This window comes from Neofelis nebulosa, chromosome 1 (assembly GCF_028018385.1).
Source record: "Neofelis nebulosa isolate mNeoNeb1 chromosome 1, mNeoNeb1.pri, whole genome shotgun sequence".
Taxonomy (NCBI): domain Eukaryota; kingdom Metazoa; phylum Chordata; class Mammalia; order Carnivora; family Felidae; genus Neofelis; species Neofelis nebulosa.
Genome location: NC_080782.1, coordinates 128,119,023 through 128,140,029, shown reverse-complemented (window position 1 = coordinate 128,140,029; position 21,007 = coordinate 128,119,023). Strand labels below are relative to the sequence as shown.

General features: G+C 51.6%; 1 long non-coding RNA gene across 1 annotated transcript; it reads right to left on the bottom strand.

Annotated features, from left to right (window-relative positions):
• Window positions 1-7,232: 7,232 nt before the first annotated feature.
• On the bottom strand, window positions 7,233-19,301 carry LOC131513758 (uncharacterized). Its single transcript, XR_009262780.1, has 3 exons — window positions 19,162-19,301; window positions 8,568-8,631; window positions 7,233-7,662 (listed from the first exon to the last, which is right to left on the bottom strand). It is a non-coding gene; the product is annotated as an uncharacterized LOC131513758 (long non-coding RNA).
• Between the last annotated feature and the right edge of the window lie 1,706 nt (window positions 19,302-21,007).

The window sequence follows — 21,007 nt, the reverse complement described above, 5'->3', positions numbered from 1 at the left end:
AGTACCCGCCCCAACAATGGGCGCCCCCCTCCCTTGCCACCTCCGCCCCCGCGGCAGCCCCCGTGAATGGAGCGAGGCGGCAGGTCAGCCCCGTGCGGCGCCCGGGTATTTGCATAATTTATGCTCGCGGGGGGCCGCCCCGGCCCCTCCCCCCTCCCGGAGCGTGCCCGTAATTACCGCGGGCCAATCGGCGGCGTCGCGCGCGGCCCCGGGAGCAGTCTCCGGGCTAAGCTGGCGGGGGCGTCTCCAGGCAGCGAAACGGAGGCGGGGGCGCCCGGCGATTAGCGGCCGAGGCACGCTCCTCCGGGGGCGGGCCCGGCGCCCCTCGCTGGGGTGGGATGGGGAGGCGGGGCTCGGGCTGGAAAGTGTGAGCCGCGGAGCAAGTTGCGGAAACCTGGAGCCGGCTGGGAGCCTGGGTTCGTTTCCTCTCTCCCGCTGCTGAATGGCCGCGTGACTTTGGGCAAGTGATTTGACTTCACTTTCCCCGTCTGTAAAATGGGACACACGTCTACCCTGTTGAGGATGTTGTGGAATGATGTTCGGAGGACAGTTGGCGCGGCGCTTTTGTAACGCAGCGCCGGATAAATGGTTGGGAGAGACAGCGCCCTCAGAACCGAGGGAAAACCCTATCCACAGACGGAGAGTGGCCGGGTGTGGATCATAGAGCAGAGGGCAGGCGTAAGCGCTCTCGCTTCTTCCAGGTTGGTGAAGAAATAAGGGAAGGTCTCTGCTGACCGTCGCCCAGGGGCTGGGGACCGGGAGCCAGGAGGTGGAGGAGCAGTTTGGAAAGTAAAAGAATGGATGATTTTTTCGAGTGCAATCTTGGCCAAATACTCCTAACACCAACCTAGTCCCCCAGCCCTCTTATTCCAACACTTTCAGATGACTTTTAAAGTAACAGAATCCCCTCCCCTCAGGGAGCCCTCCTTGCTCCTCTCTGCCCCCCGCCCCCCTACTTTGCTCTGCCTCTCCTGAAGGTGCTTGCGGCCTCTGAGGCTCCCTGGAATGTGAACCAGACAGGGGACCTGGCTTTCCTGGCCCAGGAGAAAGGGTAGCAAGCACTCAGTAGCAGTCACTACCCACCTCCCTTGATTCCTTTCTATACCTTAGTGATATAAACGCACCTATTAGAGCAGGTTTTCACTCTGCTGGTCAGCAGTCGCTTTTCCACCAGTGTTCATGTTGGAGCAGTAGATCCCAGACACCCCCACGTTTGTACTTAAGGGGAAATAGTCACTAAGGAACAGCACCAGATGATGCAGGTGGGAAAGTTAAAAAACGAAATGAACACCTTTCAGCAAAGTTTCATTGTCCTCCCTGTGACATCTGGATGATGGCCTCAGGCCTGGTCTGTGGCCTGTTGTCCACAGAGCTGTCTCTGCCTGCGACACCGTCCCCTTTCTACAGAGGTGTTGTCTGGAGGCAGAGCCTGCCTCCGCAAACTGTCCAGTGACAGTCTTCAGGCTTCGTGGACTCTATCCAGCCCTGCCTTCACCTCTGCTGTGCCTTACATGTACTCCCAACCTGGAGAGAAGGCTGGACACGGTCATGTATAAGAGCTTTAGGTTTGTTAGAAGTCGCAAAAAGTGGATTTGATCAGCTTAAGCAAGAAAAGGGAGATTGTTGGGTGATGCGAGGCATTTCAAGGAACACAAAGCTGCCGGCATTTGTGTGAGCCTACAGGAGCCTAGGTATCCTCAGCCCTGCTTCCAGCCTGTTCCGTTCCTGCTTTCCTGAGGCCTTGGTGCATTCCCACTACCCGTGACTTGACATTGCTGGGCCCCTGTATTGTATTCTTGAGACTGGAGTACTAAGTCACCACAAACGAGGCACCTTAAAACAACAGGTATTTATTCTCCAGGAGGCTGGGAGTCTGAAGTCAAGGCATCAGCAGGGTTGGCCCTTTTTGGAGGCTCTGAGCGAGAATGTGTTCCAGGCCTCTCCTAGCTTCTGGTGGCTCCTGGTAGTTCTTGGCATTACTTGGCTGGTAGCTGCTCTTTCAATCTTTGCCTTCTCCTTCTCTGTGCTTCTGTGTCTTCTGTTGCTTATAAGGATACTTGTCGTTGGATTTAGGGCCTGCCCTGATCTAGGATGAGGTCATCTTGAAATCCTTATCTGTATTCCAGCTGCAAAGAACCTTACTCCAAATAAGTTCGCATTCTGAGGTTCTGGATAGACGTGTCTTTTGGCGAGCCGCTATTCAACATGCTACAACTCTTTTTCTGAATCCCTGGAGGAGAGAATCTGTTCAGGGGACTAGGGTCACTGGAGTGGCCATTTGTCATTTCTTGGCTGCCTTGCACCTGAGGAGCCTTCCTGTTGAGGAATCTGAATGCATGAGCACCTCCCTCCCCATTCTTGACAGTTGGAGTGTGGCTACATGCCTTAAGTGGGGCCAATTGTATGCCCTGCTTGGAACTTAGGCTCTGAGCCAGTGACAGTTCAGAGTATACATGTGTTGTGCTGACAACCTGGAAGGACCAGTGGCCAGTGGTGGAAGGGTTGGCCAGGAGCAGTGGATATCCTGCCTTAGCTCTTCCTTGGGTCTGCCTGTCCCCCAAGCCCCCCAGATTTCATGCCTGGTTCTCTAGTCTTCTCACTGACTGCACAAGAAACTCCATAGTAGTGCTTTTCCTAGTAGGGCTCTTTTGCTTGAGTTAGCTAGGTTTGGTGTCTGTGTGTGCTAAATAAAACACCCAAGTTAAACATTCAGTTGCCAAAGCATGGTGATTGAGGCAACCCATATACCATATTGCTTGCCTGTTCTGGGGCAAGAACTGTGCCAGACACTGGGTTAACAGGGATGAAAACCTGGCTGATGGGGGTCATGGGCTCTGAGCCTCATAAGCCTAGAGTTCACTGCTGGTAGAACTCTTGGAGATTATTCATCCATGCATTGTACCTCATACTTAGGAAACTGAAGTGGCAGATGGAGGGGTCTTTTCTCCAGGTGACCCCAGGGATCTCTGGTGGTCAAACTAGAGCCGGATTCAGGAGAACTTCCAGCCCCTATTCCATGTTTTTCTATCACAGTTAATCAGTAAGTACATGGTGAGCATTTTCTGCTTTCTGCCCTGTGCCAGATGCTCATATAGAGTCGGCCAGACCTGTAGTCATGGGGCAGGGGAGATGTGGCCACAGAAAAGTGACCTTTCCCTGGCTGAGAGAAGCACTGAGGGCCTACTAAGGGAGCAGACCTGAAGAGCGTCGTGCACCTCCAAAGGGAAAGGAGGTGGTTAGGGAAGCCTTCCTGGCAGAGGGAGGCTTGAGAAGGCCTTGAAGAATGAATGGGACATGAACAGATAATTTAGGTAGAAGGGGATGTGTGGGGATGACTGTGGCAGCACTGTGGGGGCCAGCGGGAAGAGAGTCGGAAGCAGTTGTGATGGGCCTTGAATGGCCACGGCGGTCTTTCTTCTTCCTTTTTGTCTCCTTCTCATGGTGCTTCCTCTGAGCAGGGCTGTCACAGTTGTTCAGTGGTTTACTGCACAAGGGCATCCATCGCAAGTGGGGAATACATTCCAATCTCTTTACCACGTGCCGAGCCGTGCATCGTGATGTGAGATTGCATCTTTCCAGAGAGGTGTGCTTTTCAAGTGTGCCCAAAGGCACTTTATGAGCTCCCAGTGGCTCTGTGCTCCCTCCTGCCTGTGTCCCCCTCCTCTGCCAGTACCTTCGTGACCTGACTGGGTAGGCATCTTAACCTTGCCCTGCGTGCTCCTGGCTCTTGAGCGGTGCATGGGGCAGCTCCTCCCTGGACATTGGTGCCTGCCCACTTTGCTTTTAGTAAGTACATCTGAGGCTTGGGAGGGGGACCTCTCCTGCAAGTTACCCGCTGAGGGTGGAGCTGAATCCTGGGAGAATGAGAATGAGGTGGTAGCTTAGGCTCAGGTGTGTCCCCTTTGAGGCTCAGGGCTTTCCCTTCTGAAGAAAAAGTTTGAGAAGTTTCTCCTGACCCCCCACATCCCTTGGAGCCTAGTGCAGGGCACGTCTGTGGAAGGGCACGTCTGTCTCAGAGCACAATAGGATGCTATCTGGGCACGCAGTAAATCCAGCCACAGCAGGCGCCCAGGTGGCGAGGGTTGCAGTAGGTATTCTGGCTGCCTGATGTGTGAGCCGTCCAGCTGCCCTTCTGCTGGGGGTGGAGGTAGGTGGGTGGGGCAGATGTTCCAAGGATATGGGTTAAACCAGAGTTTCTCACATTGTGGTCACCTGAAGTGGTAGGGATGATGGGGGACCCCAGCCCAGATGATGGGGGACCCCAGCCCGTCAGAATCTGGAAGTACGGATCACATGCTGAAGTCGTGATTGACACTTAGAGCCTCTGTTTGCCCCTCATATTGGAATAAAAGCCTTTCTTTAGCATTCACCTTCCTGTCCGTGCTTATCTAAGCCCTTGAGGCAGATCAGACATGTTTCTGTGACAGCTCAGAGGTGTTCTAAGTGATGCCAAGACTGGGGCTTCTGTTGTTCTGCTTGCCTGTGTGACACCCTGGGGTGTCCCTAGGGGAGGATTCCCGGAAGGGATTTAGGGGCTGGAAGGTACAGCCTTTTCTGGGCAGTTCTGGAGGTCTGACTCAAGACCGCTGTGGAACCAGCAGGGAGGTGATTTCAGTCCCTTACTGAGAGGACCATTCTGCTGTCCACACCCTGCTGAAGGAACCAGCCTTCTGGAGAGATGGGAGGAGAGGCTCTCAGGGTTGAGGAGGGCATCTGATGTTTCCAGGGAAATTTGAAATTCTTGGTGTTTTTCTTTTTTTAAGCTGAAGAAAGGCCAAAATAGGAGAAAATAGTGGCATATTATAAATGTTTACCTGTAATAAATTAATATGGTCAGCATGTACATATACAAAGCTGACTGTGTTGTTCACAAGACAATTTCAGAATTTTTAACCAATTTTATTTCTTTTTAAGTAAACTCTACACCCAGTGTGGGGCTCAAATTCACAACCCCGAGATCAAGAGTGGCATGCTCTACTGACTGAGCCAGCCAGGCACCCCAGAAAATTTCAGAATTTTTAAATGAACATCAAATCATCACACATGTAGATATGGAAATGCAAGGATGGAAGCAGATTTAAATTTGTTGTTGCACATCCTCTTCCTCTAGCCTTGTCAGTGACTCAGTGGCCGTGTGTGTGACTTCATTTGGAGTTAGTGCCCACAGCCTTTGAGCCCTTTTGTGGACGCGAGGCTAAGCCAGATGGCCTCCTTGCTGTCCTCCCTTTCAATTATCAGAAACATGTAAGCCTGAGGTTGAACAAACTACCTACCTTTTAGAGATGCTGCTTCGGGAATGAGGCCGAAAGGTTAGTGTCTTATAATTCCAAGTGCTGGCATGAGCATCTGAATGTGTTGGGGCATGGGGAGGACACCATCACATTTCATACTTTTCTCCCAAACTGTTTTAGCTGAAATTTATCATTCCCTATCCACACCAGTTGTTAGAATATCAATTTCAAGAGTGCTGTGGCATCTACATGTAGATCTGAGTTTTGTTATGGGCAGGGTCTGTCCTTTTTTCATCTCTCCCTCCCTCCCTCCCTCCCTCCCTCCCTCCCTCCCTCCCTTCCTTCCTTTCCAGTATACATGAACTCTCAGATGCCATTTAGGATAACATAGGTGAAGGTTGTTGGCGTGTTACTCAGCCACTCATCCACCTGGGTCTTGGGCAGAGGGCTGGGCAGTGTACTGAGTTTATAAGGCAGATTTTTGCACAAAGTAAAGTATGAGGGCCACCCTTTCCAAACAAGAACGTGAAACTACCATCATAGTTTTCTTTCTGGAGCTACCTGTGGGGAGGGATGGCATTGGTTTGGTGGGTGGCATTTTAGAAAGAAAACACTGTCATCTTTTTTAGAAAAAAAAGAAGAAAAAGGTGCAGTTACTCCAGAGGAAGCGATGAAGGATGATGTTGGACCCAGAGGCACACAGTGTTCCTTTCAGTCTGTTAAATACACCCGCAGATATGCGTTTCCATCTAAGAGAAGCAGGGTAGGGGTGGGGAATGGAACGGAGAAACAATTCCCTATTTTCTTTACTGATGACCCATGACAGTTGTGGAAGGGGGGGTAAAAGGGAGGGGGGAAACGAGGCAGGAGGGGGGAAACAGAGGGGTCTTTCAGTGACAGAGCAAGGAAAATGGCAAATTATCCATGGTTTCCAGAAATCCGTGGAGGCCCCCTCGGCCCCTGCTCTGCTAAATACAGTGCCGGCTGTATGCATTTCCCACCTCAGAGATGTCTGCTTGAATATTCTGGGGCATTGTATACTGATGTGTTTGGTTATGTACAGTCTGCCTACTTGTGGGATGAATGTTGGCCTCCAGGGGAAGTCCTGGTGCAAATCAACTTTATTCTAGTGCTGTGCAAGATGTGCCTTCCAAAAACACATGGGGCAGTTCTGCAGCTGGATAAATTCTTTCCAAAAGAAATTTTCAAATTTGATTGGAGTTCTCAAGCCTCGTAGCAGGAACAATATGTGCTTGGGCTCGCCCAAGGTTTGAGGTGCGTTTGTGGTTTGGGCCAGTCTTGGGTGAAACAATGTCCTTTTTGTGCCTTAAGTACTGTGGGGGAGGCGAAGGGGGGGTGTGCATGCTTGTGGCGGGAGGGCCCATGGGGTGCAGACCCTGAAATGAAGAGGGAGAGGGCAGAAGGTACCCCCCCCCCCAGGAGTGAGGCTTGGAATCATTTTCACATCAGCTGTTTGAGGCTAGAATCAATCCAGAACCTCCTTCAAAGCCTCTGAGTTTTGCCTTCCTAGATTTCTTGAACTGAAAACTTTTGGACTCAGATTTAAGAATAGTAGGCCCTGCTGTTGCTGTCACCAGATTCAGCTTCCCACATCCAGGCCGCACCTGCCACGGGATATTGCTAAAGCCAGAGTTCATTTTTGTCTGTTTCATGGTTTTGCATCCTTAAGAACATCTTCCCTGGGGATTAAAAACACCCCCCCCCCAAAATGTTTGTGGGTCAAATGTGGGAAAACCGTACGAGGGTGTTTTCTTCTGTGTGTACAAAAGAAGTCACGGTGAAATTTATCCTAATGGAATTGAAACTCTCGTTTTATGGAGACAATTCTGAAATAAACACAGAGAATGGAGATATAGCTGAGGTGTTTTCCTTTTGCTTTTTCTCTACCTTAACGCTCCGTCACATAAATTCATGTTGGGTTGGAACACAAATGCATTTTGTTTGTAGTAATTAAAATGTTTTAATGAGACAACCATAAAATCCACCATTAATTATTTTATTTCAAACACTTCTCCCTTCTTTTGAACCAGGTCTATTTAGAAATAGTTTAGAGAGTAGCCTGCAGTTTTATTCTTTCCTCTGCATTATACACAGGAGTGGAGAAGTCATTTATAAATAATTACACAATGTTTTGGGTCTTTGGGCTTGTATAATATATCAAAGCGATTAGTACACTTATTGTTCCATTGTAAATGCTTTTTTTCTCCTTTCAGTTTCACTTGCCTTGTCTTCTAGCTAAACCTTTTTCTGGAAATCTTTTGTCTTCTTCATTCTTTTTGCTTGTTACAGTCCGGGAGCATTCTTCTTATTCAAACACTCACAGCAGGGGCAAAGAAAGCGACTTCGGCCGCATCTTAAGTTTTACCGTAACTTTCTGGCATTTTCTTTTCTTCCAGTTTTCCCAGACTACCTAGGGGCAATGAAGAATTATAACATACATGAATTATTGGTACTCCCCTCGAGTTAAAGGGGGAAGAAAGTGCCTCATTTTCTATGCCACCCCCCCTTCCCCAGTCCTGAGCGAGCGGGCGGCGGAGAAACAATGTATTTATCACTTTGCACGTCTTCGGGACGCCGGTCGCGCCCGCGCGCCCCCTCCCTCGCCGCCGCCACTCCTTTCACGAGCCCCCAATACAGGCTCCCGGGCGGCGCGGCCGGGGAGAGCGCCCGGGCCAGGGCGCGGCGGGGCGGGCCGCGTGCGGGGATTAGGGCCGCACGAGAGGCGACTGCGCTGCGGCCTCCAGCCACGTGAGGAGGGACCGGGCTTCAAAGGTGCCCCCCCAACTAATCCTTGTTATCCGGCGGGGCCCGCCGCTCCGCGCTGGCTCCCCCCGCCCGCTCCCGGAGCCCGCCGGCCTCGGGGGCAGCCCCGGGCCAGCCTGCGGGACGGCGGGGCGGGGCCTGAGACTCCGCTGGCTAGGGTGTCGTCGGGGGTGCTCGGGCATGCGCGGGTGGCCGCGCACGTGGGGAGCTTGCCAGACAAGGAGTTCGCGGGAAGAACGCCCGCGGGAGCCGGCCCGATGCCCCCACCCCCCAGGGGGCGTTTCCGAAGCCGGCGCGCGCTCAGCCCCGCGGTCCCCGCCCCGCCGGCCCCGGCCCCCGCGGCCCGGGCGAGCGCACGTCGCAATCTGTCAAGCCCTCGGCCCCGTTTCCATATGAAGGGCGCGCCGGGCGCCTTGGGAGCGCTGAATGGCCGCTCGCGGTCGGGCGGGCGCTCACGCCCCGCGGCCCGGGCTGGATTTGGCCGCATTTGCATAGCAGGTGCTGATGCTTGTCCATTCTTACTTAAAGAAGTTTTAATATGGGATAAATTACCAGGAATTAGGAGCAGGCGTGGGCGGGAATAAAGGAACCATGTCGCCCGTCTTCTTATCGCCGCCTGGCACAGGGAAGGAGAGAAATCTTAAGTGAGATTCGACTTTAGAAGTCGTCCCCTTAACAAGCTATCACTCCCCAACCCAACCAAAAGGAGCCAAGAGAAAACAGGAGACAACTTTAAGCAATTTGATTTTAGAATCTTTTCTGCAGCCAGTAAAGCAATGATCCCAGGGATAGTAATACGATTAGCGATCGAAGATCTTTGAGTCAGAAAGTCCGCTTGAGTTTAAAATGTTAATCCTGGCCCTAATCCGCCCTGTTGGCAGACTGGAGTGCAGTGCTATAGTCGTTTATGCTTCCTTTCCCTACTCTTACATCAATCAGGTGAGGCCCCTTTCGGCAGCCCATTTCTTGATGACAAGGAGGGCACACTGGTTTGCCCAAGGCGACATCTCCCACCGTCTCTGGACAGGGTTGCTGCGCTTCCCCCGCCCCTGGGAGCCAGGCTCCTGTCGCTGTGCTGGCTTCAGAGGTTCATTCCATCTGTTTGGCATCTTGCAAAAACTTGGAGCAAAGTGGATTTTCGATGTGATGGGATTTTGAGGAGATAGGGATGGGACAGTTCATCCACCCAGCCTTGTCTCCCATCCTCCTTTAAGCCAGACCTCAGGGTGTCCTCTTGAAATGGGTGGCTGGTGTTCAGGTTTTCAGGTTCTTGGGGACTGGGGAAGGGGAATGGCTGCCTCAGACTCCAGCCTGCCAGACAGTGGGTCTGCTTATATTTGTGCAGAAAAGGCCTGAAGTCTGGGACCCTTGAGGGGTCTCCAGATACTTGGGCTGACTAGGAGCTATAGGGAAGAAAGGGTAGACCTAACATGAGCAGTAATACTCCAGTGCTCTCCACACCAAGATGCTGCCACATGTGCTGTCATAGGTCTGGGACAACAGGCTGCCTGTTCTGTGAAGGACAAATGTCAAGGTTCTCTCCTTTGCCTTCTTGCTAAGGTGCTTTTCTCCTCTCTCAGGCCCACACACTGCTTTTTCAGCCCCCTCTGATCTCTGGCAGTTTCTCTCTGTGGGCCCAGAGCGACCCCGCTTTGGGCAGGATTGCACCTGGGATCTTGCAGGCAGGCCTCTGGCTTGTCCCAAGCTCTTCCCAACAAGCCCGCTTTTCCTGGAAGGCAGTGTGAGGTGCCCAAATGGACCATATGGTTTGGAGCGAGAGCCTTGGAGCCCACAGACAATGGGGGAAGTGAGAGGCCCAGGTCAGTGGCGGAGCTCACGCGGCTGCAAACCTCTCTTTCAGCCTAATGAAGCTGTTGTCTGGGGGTAATGATGCAAATGCCCCAGCCCTTTCTCACCATCGATAGTCTAGAACGTGATTTGTCATACAATCTGAATCTTTGGGAGGACTTTAGACGGAACCTCCCCCAAAGATGGAGATGAGCCATATGTGCACTTTGCATCTGAAGTGGGGGTGGGGGCGGTGGGAGGGAGGACACAGCCCACTCCGACTTCTCAGAAGGACTGCCTTCTGACAGCCAGGAGTACTCAGTCCCCAAGAGCCCAGTGCTGCCTCACCCAGGGGGCTCATGAGAGGGTGCAGTGCCCTATTGTCTGATGACAGATCAGCAGTGTGTGTTGGAAAAAAGATGCAGAGGATCTGGTTATTCTGAGTAGGGTGCTGTGCCGAGTGCCTCAGCTGATGTTAATTGCAGCCAGGATGGACACTTTAGTATTTCTGAAGAAGAAATAGTGAAAGAGAAGTAGGGACCAGGCGAGAGGCATCCTGAGTGTGGAACAGGTGGGGGAAGACACAAACCAGAGTGAGAAAGATGAGCAGGAAAAGTGTGCAAATCAGCTCACACTGTGTGTGTGTATGTGCACACGTGTACACACGCATGTGAACCACACACAGGCATACGTGAACACCCAGTGCTCACACACAAATCCTCTCTTGTCTAAAGATATCCTTCGGGCGCCAGGCATGCCAGGCCAGGCACTGTGTCTGAGGGCACAGAGAGGGTGTGGCAGAAAAGAGTGGCCTCACCTGTGGGCAGATGTGACTCTGTCACCTTTGCTTCTCCTGTTTCCTTTCTAGGGCAGACTCTGCCTTAGAGACCCTTCTTCTCCCTTCATTATCATTGCTATTATTAGGGCCTCTGGTGCTTTTCTATTGCATCTAGCACACGCTGCGGGACAAAGTAATGATGGCTCCTTACAGGAAAGGAGGCAGCTTCTCAGTGCACCTGCCACTGAGGTCCTGTGAGTGCCCGCAGAGTCTGGGCACAGGAATATACTACTCATTAGCAGTCTCAGCAAAGCAGACTGCCATGGAATGATCGAATAGCCCTTGTTTACTGAGGTGACGGAGTCACATCTGCCCACAGGTGAGGCCACTCTTTTCTGCCACACCCTCTCTGTGCCCTCAGACACAGTGCCTGGCCTGGCATGCCTGGTGCCCGAAGGATATCTTCGGACAGAGAGGATTTGTGTATGGGCACTGGGTGTTCACATATGCCCGTGTGTGGTTCACATGCGCGTGTACACATGTGTGCACATATACGCAGCCCTTCCTCGCCTTCAGAGCAGGGAGTTGGGTTGCATCTCTTCTCTGGGATTACCCCACGTCTGTAACCTGAGTGTTGGCCCTCAGGTCGGCACCACAGCCCTAGGCTCTGCTGGGTGCCCAGCCCCTGGCTGGCAGAGGGCTCGCCGGGGGGTATCTGTTCACTCATTCTGTGGTGGTGTAAGTTTAGGAGTTAGAATGGGATGGGCTGGGAAATGGAGGCCCATAATCCGACGAGAGGTCCCTAATTACCCCTGCTGGCTTGTGGGGGCGAGGCAAGGGCAGATTGAAACCTTGGTCACGCCTCCACCGCCAATCACACCCATGGCCACAGGTAAGTTGTAGCCAAGCTCTGCCAAAGCGCCGGCCACATGATACTCTTTCTGCACCCTCAGATGCTCCCAGCCTCCCCTCTGGACACTGAAAGGGGGGGGAGCGATCGCAGTGACAACACCAGCTCTCAAAGCTCTGGCCACAAGCTGCTCACCGCAACACCTGTTACCATCGAGAGGTATATCCTGGGGTGGGGGCTGGGAAGCGGCTGTCCTGGAGTCTGGGGTGGGGTAGGGGTAGGGTGCTGGGAAGCCAGTAGGACTAGACTTTCTGCTTATTTGAGGGCTTTGCAGAAAACTTTGGTTAGAAACATGGAGATATTTCTAAAGCATCCCTGTCCTCTTTCCTGCTTTAACAAATACGGCCCAGATACCCCTCGTGAGCATGCGCCCTGGGAGTGCCCAGAGTCGAGATGTTCCATGACAGTCCTCTTTCCTGCTTGACTCCACCATCCTCCTCCTCATCAACATTCATATTCATATAAATACCCTTCTGAACAGTTTTTTTTTCCCTAGAGGGATGTTAAGCTTCACCCTCAGTTTGTGTGATTTTATTAAACTTGCAAGCCTGTGCGTGGTGCATTTTAATCTGCCTCTCAAATGTGAGGCGACTGAGGCTCAGGGAGGTTAAGATACATGACGAAGGTCATAGGGCTGGCAGGCTGTAGAGCCAGAATGGGATCCCAGGGCTACCTGGCTTCAGCATGCAGGACACTGACCACTGGTCATCTCCCTTTTCTCACTTTATGTGAACATCCACTCTGTGGCCAGCTCCACCCAGGGGCTGGTGGACACGGGATGGAAACCACAGCCCTACTTTGTGGGGAAGGGCAGCTGTTGCAGGTGTGGGTGAGACTCTGTGGAAAGAGGTCTGTTCTTGTCTGTTGGTTGGTCACTCTTGTGGAGAAGGGCTGTGACCCTGGACTACAGGAGACGTTGTTGTTTTGAAGTCAGCTTCTGTTCTCGTTTTCTTGGTGAGAATTGAGCAGTCTGGGTTCTGTGCCCTCCGCAGCCTTGAGAAAATTCTTCTCTCACTCTCTGAATCTCACAGAAGAATGGTGGTGCGGGAGATGGAGGGGGTGTAAGGTGTCCCCAGGGGCTTGCAGTCCAGGGGGAGACATCTAGGCTCCAGTACTGCTGACACCTGAGGTCTTGGGGAGTCACCTGGCCATATGACATCAAATGGTTTCATCTCCTCTCTGGTCTCCCTAACTGCTCGGTGAGCAGAGCTTATGAGGGGCCAGAGAGCTGACCTGTGCTGAAGCCGAAGCCAGCAGCCTCCCTGAGTGGCGAAGGAGGCATTCTGTGTGCTCTCTTTAGTGTGGAGTTCGTGCTTCTGAGTGTGTGGGCTGTCCCAGTCTACTTGTCCCCGTGTCCCTGAAGAACTCAGCATGATCTTAGCACCCAGAAACTCTAAGTTACTCATGTTCTTTGGTTCTGTGGCTGTTCATGCAATTCATTCACTCACTCTTTCATTCATCACCAGGATGTTAAGTCAACTTCTCTTGGGTAGAAGATCATTCAACTTCCCTGCCTAAAACCCTTCACAGTTTTCCCACGGCACTCAGTGTAACGTGCCCCCATCTTTTAATTTGAACTCTAGTTAACAAGGCTCTGTGCTATCTGTCCCCCTCCTGCCGGCTTGGGTGTGTGTTGTGGGGTACCTCAACCTCACAGCCAGTTCCTCTCCCCTTGGCCCTCTGGGTTCCAGCAACACTGGTCTCCGTTTAGTGCTTTTAATGCTCTTCGGGGCCTTGTCCTTGTCATTCTGCTTGAAGCGCTCTCCCCATGTGGCTCCTTCTCAGAGAAGGACCTCCTGACGATCCTGAGCAACCCTTCGTCACAGCGCTGCCCCCACTAGCACACGAATCGGTGGGTGGTCTGCACACTGCATGCTGCTGCTCCTCGTCCGTGTCTCTGACTAAACTGAACGTTCTGTGTGTGGCAGTTCCATCTCTGGCTTATTAACCTCCATCTCCCCAGTAGCTAGAACAGTGTTTGCTACGTAAGAGGTGCCCAGGACGTTTTGCGGTGGAATGTGGACGTGCATTTGGATGTATTTTAAATGGTTAAATCTGTCCGTCTCTCTATTGTGTGTGTCTCCACCTTCCCAGCTCCAGGAAAATCTGGGCTGAAGAGAGACTGAGTCATGGGCGAGGGATTTAGTTTGACACAGTGGGAAACTGGGTGCTTCTGGGTGGAGTGTGTCCAAGATGAGTGTCTCTCTAGGCACGGGGATGTTTTCTGACTTGGCTGGATGGGGCACATTTCTTACTTGGGTCTGACTCCCGTGGGATGATCTTGCGTCTTCCTGGAATCCACGGGACATCCTGAATCACACTGTTTGTGCCCAGAGGAGACACTGCTGAGGGAGATGTCTCTTCTCTTTATGAAAGAGGTGTGTGGGCATGCCTCTCTAAGCAGTGTGGGAATGCACGGGGCAGGCTTTCCAATCCACAGTGGAGAATGGACCTCCCTAGAATGCTCACAAGGGGCAGGGAAGAGGAAGGAACCCCTCAGAGTAGAGTCGGGACTGAGCAGTTGCTGGGGGCAAGGCTCACCTGCGTAGGTGACCATCAGCAGGAAGCAAGCTGGGACTGGTTCTTAGGAAAGCCATGTGGAGTGGCAGCGGCCAGAGGTGCATCTCTTGTCATTTCCGGGAATCCACGCGTGATGGTATGTTTTGGGTGGAAATGTCAGTGATGCCACCCTCCAGCAAGCCCTCAGCAGCCCTCTCAGTTGCTCCCTTTCGCCCCCCAAATCCTGGCTCTGCCCACTGAGCCCTGGCAGGGGCTCTAGCTGAGGGCTGCACGTGGGAACCATTCCTGCCCTCAAAGAGGTGGTACTCTGGGAATCAGAACACAGGTGTGCAAAGCAGCCAGTGGACAGAGTTGAGTCCAGAGTGCTAACCATTACACGATAAAACCCCATGCCAGTGGACAGAGTTCAGACACAACTCTGCCTGCGTGCTCTCATCCACTCAGCCAATCACCCACCAGTCATCTACGGGGTACCTCCCAGGTGGAAGGGTCACTGTGTGCAGTGCTGGAAAACCCAAGAAAACTGGAGCTGCCTAGAATTTATATCCCAACAGGAAGAGACTACAGTCCCAAAGATGAATAAACCCCTAAGATAGCAGGTGGTAACAAGTGGCAAACAAACTGGGTGCCACTAAGGGGCAAAGTGGGAGATACTTACTCTAGCTGAGGTGACAAGGATGATCTCTGAGGAGATGACATGGAAGTTGATACTTAAAGGATGAGAAGGAGTCAGCCATGGGAGGTTCTAGGGGGAGAGCATTCCAGGCGGAGGCCCTAGGAAGTGAGGACTCTGGGGCAGGAACAGGCTTGTGTGTGAAGAACTGATGGAAGACCAGTGTATATTGAGAAAGCCTTCCTAAGCGAGGTGCAGAATTTGGACAGGGGGTGCGTATCTTTGTAACAGGTACCATGTGCCTGGCACAATGCTAGTGTTACACCTGATTTAATCCTCCCACAAACATACTGCTGTGCTCCTGTCCTACGGAGGCAGTGGATGCTCAGACAGGTCAAGCCAGTTGGCAAAGTCCACGCAGCAAGACAAGTGGTGGAATCAAATTTTGAACCTAAGTCTGGTTCAAGAGCCCCAGTTCATAACCACTAGGCGATTTGATCTCCCAGTGTCCAAGGAAACAGTACAAACAGCATGTACCTGTGACCTGGAAAAGGACAGAGAAGGGAGAAACCAGAGAAAATTGTAGTCATGGCCTTAGGCTGTTGGAAGATCATGGAGAGAGGTGTGTGGATAATCATACGATGGAAAAGTCATCGTTTGCTTCTATCCTCAAGAGTTTCCCTATTCTTTCTGGAGCAGGGCTTCCCGCGGCGGGGGGGGGGGGGGGGGGGGGGGGGGGGGGGGGGCTTAGCTGTCTAAAGGTGGAAAGCAGCGCCACCTGTTGGTGAAAGAGAGTGATGATCGTATGACACGAGATCAGGTCGATTCATCATCACCCGTGAAATATTTGCTAGTCATCTACTGGGTACGGCCTGCCCTGGATGGGGTGGGTAAGAGTATGCAGAAGAACCCGGAGACATAGCTCTGCTTCCAGAATGGAAAAGGCTGAATTGGGAGGTGGAGCTCCCTACTTTGGTCTTTCCTTATGGGTACCGGGGGATCTCAACAAAATGGATGTGCCAGATGTGAGGGATCTGGGTGGGCTTGAGGAACTTGGAGAGGTTCTGGCAATGAGGCAAACCTGAGCAAGCAAGTGTTTTTGCATAAGATATTCACGGCAGTGTTGTTTGACGTGTAAAATTTTGGTAAAAACGTGTCATGTGTCCATCAGTAGAGGAGTGGTAAATAAAGTATGTTGCATTCCTATAAAAGCATACTATGTAGCTATAAGAAAACAATAAAAAACCCTCTTTAGGTCCCACAGGGAAAAGTATCCAAGGTGTATTAAGAGAGAAAAACAAGGGTGAAGACTTAACTTTGTATAGTATGCCATGGGATAGAAATATATACAAAGAGAGGGTATAAGAAGGAATATTTTGCTTGCCTAAGCTAAGAAAACTCTGAGGCCTCCTCAGGACACTGTTAACACAGTGGTTGCCAGAGTGAGTGGATGGAGGCAGGAATGGGAGGGATAATGTATCTTTTAATTATTTTTTAATTTTCAAATTAAATATATTATTCCATATTCAAGTTAGTGTTTTTTTTTAAACAGGAAAATTATAAACAAACCAAAAATAAAATGAAATTCTGATCCCACTGGAGCTTGGCCCTGCTTCTCCTCCCCTGGGTCTTTGCTTCCTTGGGTCTTAGAGCTGACCAACTTTTGTGGATCATGCGTGGTCCAGAGTTCTAGAATCTGAGAACTTTTCTGGAGGATTACTCACTGATTTAGAAACCCTATAGACCTCGTATGTGGAAGATACGTTGTTTCTCAAAGGATTCTTGTAAGGCTTTGTTTCTGATTTCTGGATATCAAGATTCACCAAGTTGCATTCATGAGCCTTTTGTACTTAATTGTAATTAATGATGAGTCCAGGTTGGTGATGCGTCATTTAGTTGCTGTCCCATATTTACTGAGCACCTACTAGGTTTGGGTACTGCGCTTATTCCTGGGATTGTCCCAAAGAAGCCTTGGTCCCAGGTTCTGCCCTAGGAGGGGCTTACCGCCTGGAAGGAGAGAAGGGAGCACTTGGTGAGCCCCAGTTAGGGAGTCCCTTGAGTCTGCCTGACAGAACTAGGAAGGCTTCAGGGAGATGGAAGTGCTTACGTGGAGACTCAAAGCGTGAGCAGTAAGTGAATGTTCCTCCAACATAGAGGGTCAAAGAGAAATGGCGGTTGGTTTTTGTTTTTGTTTTTTGTTTTTTTTTTTTTTTTACTGTCAGAGCAGGTGTGTTTTATTTTTCAAGTGCTCTGTGTTCGTTTTAAAAAACAAAGGCATGCCTTCTGTTTCTTTTTCTTAGTTTCCATTAAAATTATTGTAAGAACCACTTCAGCTACACCCTGGTCACAGAGAGGTGGTCACTGCTTCCAGTCTTACGGCGGCAGAGGTCACATGCAGCTGGTAAAGCCTCTGATCTTCCTTCCCTCGCCCTGCCCTGCGGCCCCTGCCTGCGTCTTAGGCCTGACTCTGTCGGCTACAGCAGCTAGGACATATTGCACTGTGGCTGGTGCCAGGGCCTTGGTCATGGGGGTCTTGGCCTGCTCTTGTTACCTCGTATGCCGTGGGGGAGCCTCCTAGGCCTCCTAACTGGGCTGTGTTTCCTTTCTGACCTCAGTTTACCTGTTTGAGAAATAAGAGGGTTGGACCAGGGGACCTGCTAAGGCCTTCTAGAACTCACCCCCTGTGGCCATGATGCTGAACACATTGGGAAGCTCACGATATTTCCCAGGGAGTGGGGGTCCAGTGTATTCAGGTGGGCATGGCCTCTCTCCACATTTCTGTCATGATTTTAAAGATGATCTTTCTCTGAGCCCCAGTCAGGGTCAGTGTAGCTCCTTGAAGGAACATTGGAGAGGGAGTTGGGGACAGGCCTGGGTCTGGGCTGAGGTCTTTTCCCCTTTCAGGCCTCAGTCTCTTCCCCTGGGTCGCCAAGAGGCCAATGGAGGAGGCATTTTCCAGCTCCAACTTTGCCAGAACCATCCCTGGTCCCTCAATGGCAGGTGTGGAGACCAGGTCCTTTAGGCCAGCCTCTCCCCTTGGTTTCCTGGATGCGCTTCCTGAACATCTAGTGGGAATGAATCAGAGCCCTGTATGTGTGCAAGTGCTGTGTGTGTTCTTGCTTAGCAAGTGTTCCCTAAAGGAGAGCTAGGGGGCAGCTGCAGGAGCAAGGGGGTGAGGAGGAGGGGCCTTGAGTGCCATTTGGCCCCTCCTCCCACTCAGGGAGGGGCTGCCATTAACTTTGAATATTATTATTATTTTTTTTTTTTTTGAGAGAGGGAGAGGAGAGTAGTGGTGAGGAGGGGCAGAGAGAGAGGGAGAGAATCTCAAACAGGCTCCACGCCCAGCACAGAGCCCGACATGGGGCTCGAGCTCACCACCATGAGATCATGACCTGAGCTGATATCAACAGTTGGATGGAGGCTCAACTGACTGAGCCGCGCTGACACCCCTAACTTTGAATGTTATTATCCCCAATGAGTTTATAATTAAAAATGGCAGGCTGGAGAGAAGGCAGGTATCCTCCAACTTTGAATCTGCCTCTATTTCTACATCATACCATAAAAGTCTGCCAGATTACAGACCGCCTGGGTGGCTCAGTCGGTTGAGCGTCCGACTTGGGCTCAGGTCATGATCTCGTGGTTTGTGGGTTTGAGCCCTGCGTCGGGTTCAGTGTCGACAGCTCGGAGCCTGGAGCCTGCTTCGGATTCTGTGTCTCCCTCTCTCTCTGCTCCTCCCCTGTTCTCTCTCTCTCTCTCTCTCAAAAATAAATAAACATGAAAAAGAAATTTAAAAGTCTGCCAGATTTTAGGGGTCTAGGACAAAATGTCATTTAGTGATTAGCAAAGGTTAAAAGCACCCACTCATTAAATGGAGAACAGAGATGCTACAGCGTTCTGTTTTGGCATTTTGTCCTTTGGAAGGCCTCAGTGGAGCAGTGTGAAGAGGCCCTGAGAGGGGCTTTTCGGAGCTGCCCTACAGCCGTGATCCTCGTGGGACCTGGGCTAGCCTTCACAGGGGCGGCTGTTCCTCTGAAGGCACAGTGTTGACAGGGCGAGAGCAAGGAGGAGGCAAAGGTGTCCGTGAACTTGTGGGTGAACGAAGCGTATTGGGAACGTTTCCCAGCCCCTGCACTCCCTTTGGGACTCCCTTGCCCCCTCTAGGTCGCTGACTGAGCGGCCACCAGGTGGAGCTCGGCACCAAGCCCTGAAAGACACCGGCTCCCTCTGGAAAGCCTTTTCCAGACTCCCGGGCTGGGAGATGGGTGCAAAGGACTTGGAAAGAAAAGTGTTCAGAAGCAACCCCCCCACCCCCACCCCAGTCCCTTGACGAGCATCACAAACTCTCTGCCTTGAAGGAAATCCTTTCTCCTTGGCACCACCCCTCCTGCCCCACCACGTTAGGGGCCGTTTCCTTCCACCACGGGCCAGGGAACGGAAGCTTGGAGGGCTTGCTGGGTTCCCAGAGCCAATCTGGGGCAGAGTCCAGCTCCCAAGTCCACGTTCTCCCCCCCACCCCCACCCCGGGTGCGGAGCCTACCTTCTGTCACAGGGCTCTGTGCTGTCTTCCCCTTAGGTCGCTGCATGGCATGATTCCAGGTGTCCATCTCTCCTCAGCAAATGAAGTCACACACTGTGGCAGCCCCTTGCTGCCACACCAGATGAGAGCTCTGCCCTGGCGCGTCACCCCAAGTGTGTGAAGAGAGGGAAAAACGTTGCTGTTTAAAAAGGCTCGCTGCTTTGTAAAAGTTTTAATGTTTATTTATTTTGGGGAGAGAGAGAGAGAGTGAGCAGGAGAGGGGCAGAGAGAGAGGGAGACGCAGAATCCGAAGCAGGCTCCAGGCTCCGAGCGGTCAGCACAGAATCTGGCGTGGGGTGTGAACCCACGAACCGTGAGATCATGACCTGAGCCGAAGTCGGACGCTTAAGTGACTGAGCCACCCAGGTGCCCCTGACTTCTTTTCAAAAAGGTAATATATGTGCAGGAATGACAGTTAAACAATAGCAAAGAGAGTCTAATGAAAAGAAAGTCTCCCTCTGTTGACCCAGTTGCCAGCATCCTTCCCTGGAGGTAACCACTGTTACCATTTGGGGGCTCTTCCAGAAATACATATATGTATTGGTGCATAGACTGTGTGTGTGTGTGTGTGTGTGTGTGTGTGTGTGGTAACAATTGGTGGCATATTGTTCTGGATACAGGGTGCCCCAGATCCACCTTCTACCTTTCATCACTCTGCATGGTGCCCCCGAGGCTAATCGTTATGGACCTTGTGGGGTTGGGGGGCTCCCACGCCCTCTGCTTTCAGGTGGGCTCCATTCATGGCAGGCGGCAGCCAGAGGTGTTTGGTGAGAAGGGGCTGAAATTGGAGTATTTTTTTCCTGTCTCCTGCCTGCTACATTGCCTCTGTCAAAGGTTCTACCAGTTGCCCTGCCCTCCGGCTCCCGTGTGGGTTTGGTGCCATTCCTTGCTCCTTCAGGGCTTGACTGCTGACAGCTCCCCCCTGTCGCTAACTCCAGAGGACTGCATTATCCTACTTGATTTCCCTTAACTTTGCCCACATTTTTATAAATCCTTCCAGGGGTGTGCTGGTAAATGTATAATCACTGTCTCTCTGGGGAAAACCCTAACTAAACCAATTTGATTTGTAGCATTTCCTGATTCCTGTCATGCAAATAAATGCTCCCATTACGGCTTGTTCCAGGCTTCGCACAGTTTAGCAGCTGGCTTATAAACATTATGAACATGTAGCCATTGGCTCTCGTGGGCTGGTAGTGCTGGCCCCAGCACGTCACTAACTTTCCTTTATTAAGTTACCTCTAATTGCCGGGTTGGAGTGTGCTATCCATTTAAGGAATACTAGTCAGATCTTTTGTAGGGTGTCAGAAATGAGTATTTGGGGGGCACCTGGGGGCGGCTCAGTCGGTTAAGTGTCCGACTCTTGACGTCAGCTCAGGTCGTGATCTCACGGCTCATGGGTTCGAGCCCCACGTTGGGCTCGATGCTGACAGTGTGGAGCCTGCTTGGGATTCTCTCTCTCCTCTCTCTGTCCCTCCCCAGCTCACTCTCACTCTCTCAAAATAAATAAACTTAAAAAAAAAAGAGAAACGGGCACTTTTGATAATAATAATTCTTTTGATAATGACAATTCTGCCAAACTACTCTCCAAAATGGCTGAACCATTGCCGCCTTTGGATCTCAGGCTCCTTGAGCAGGGTTTTTGCATACACTTGGTTGGCTGACTGGAGTGATGAAAAGAGAGAGTTTGGAGTACTACTTTGTTGGGGGAGACAGGTCAGAGAACATTTGCTTGGGAACAGCCTGTGTGAGTATGTCAACGGGAAGCCTCTCGAAGAGGAGGAGGGAGGCCTCCCACCTCGGTATCCCT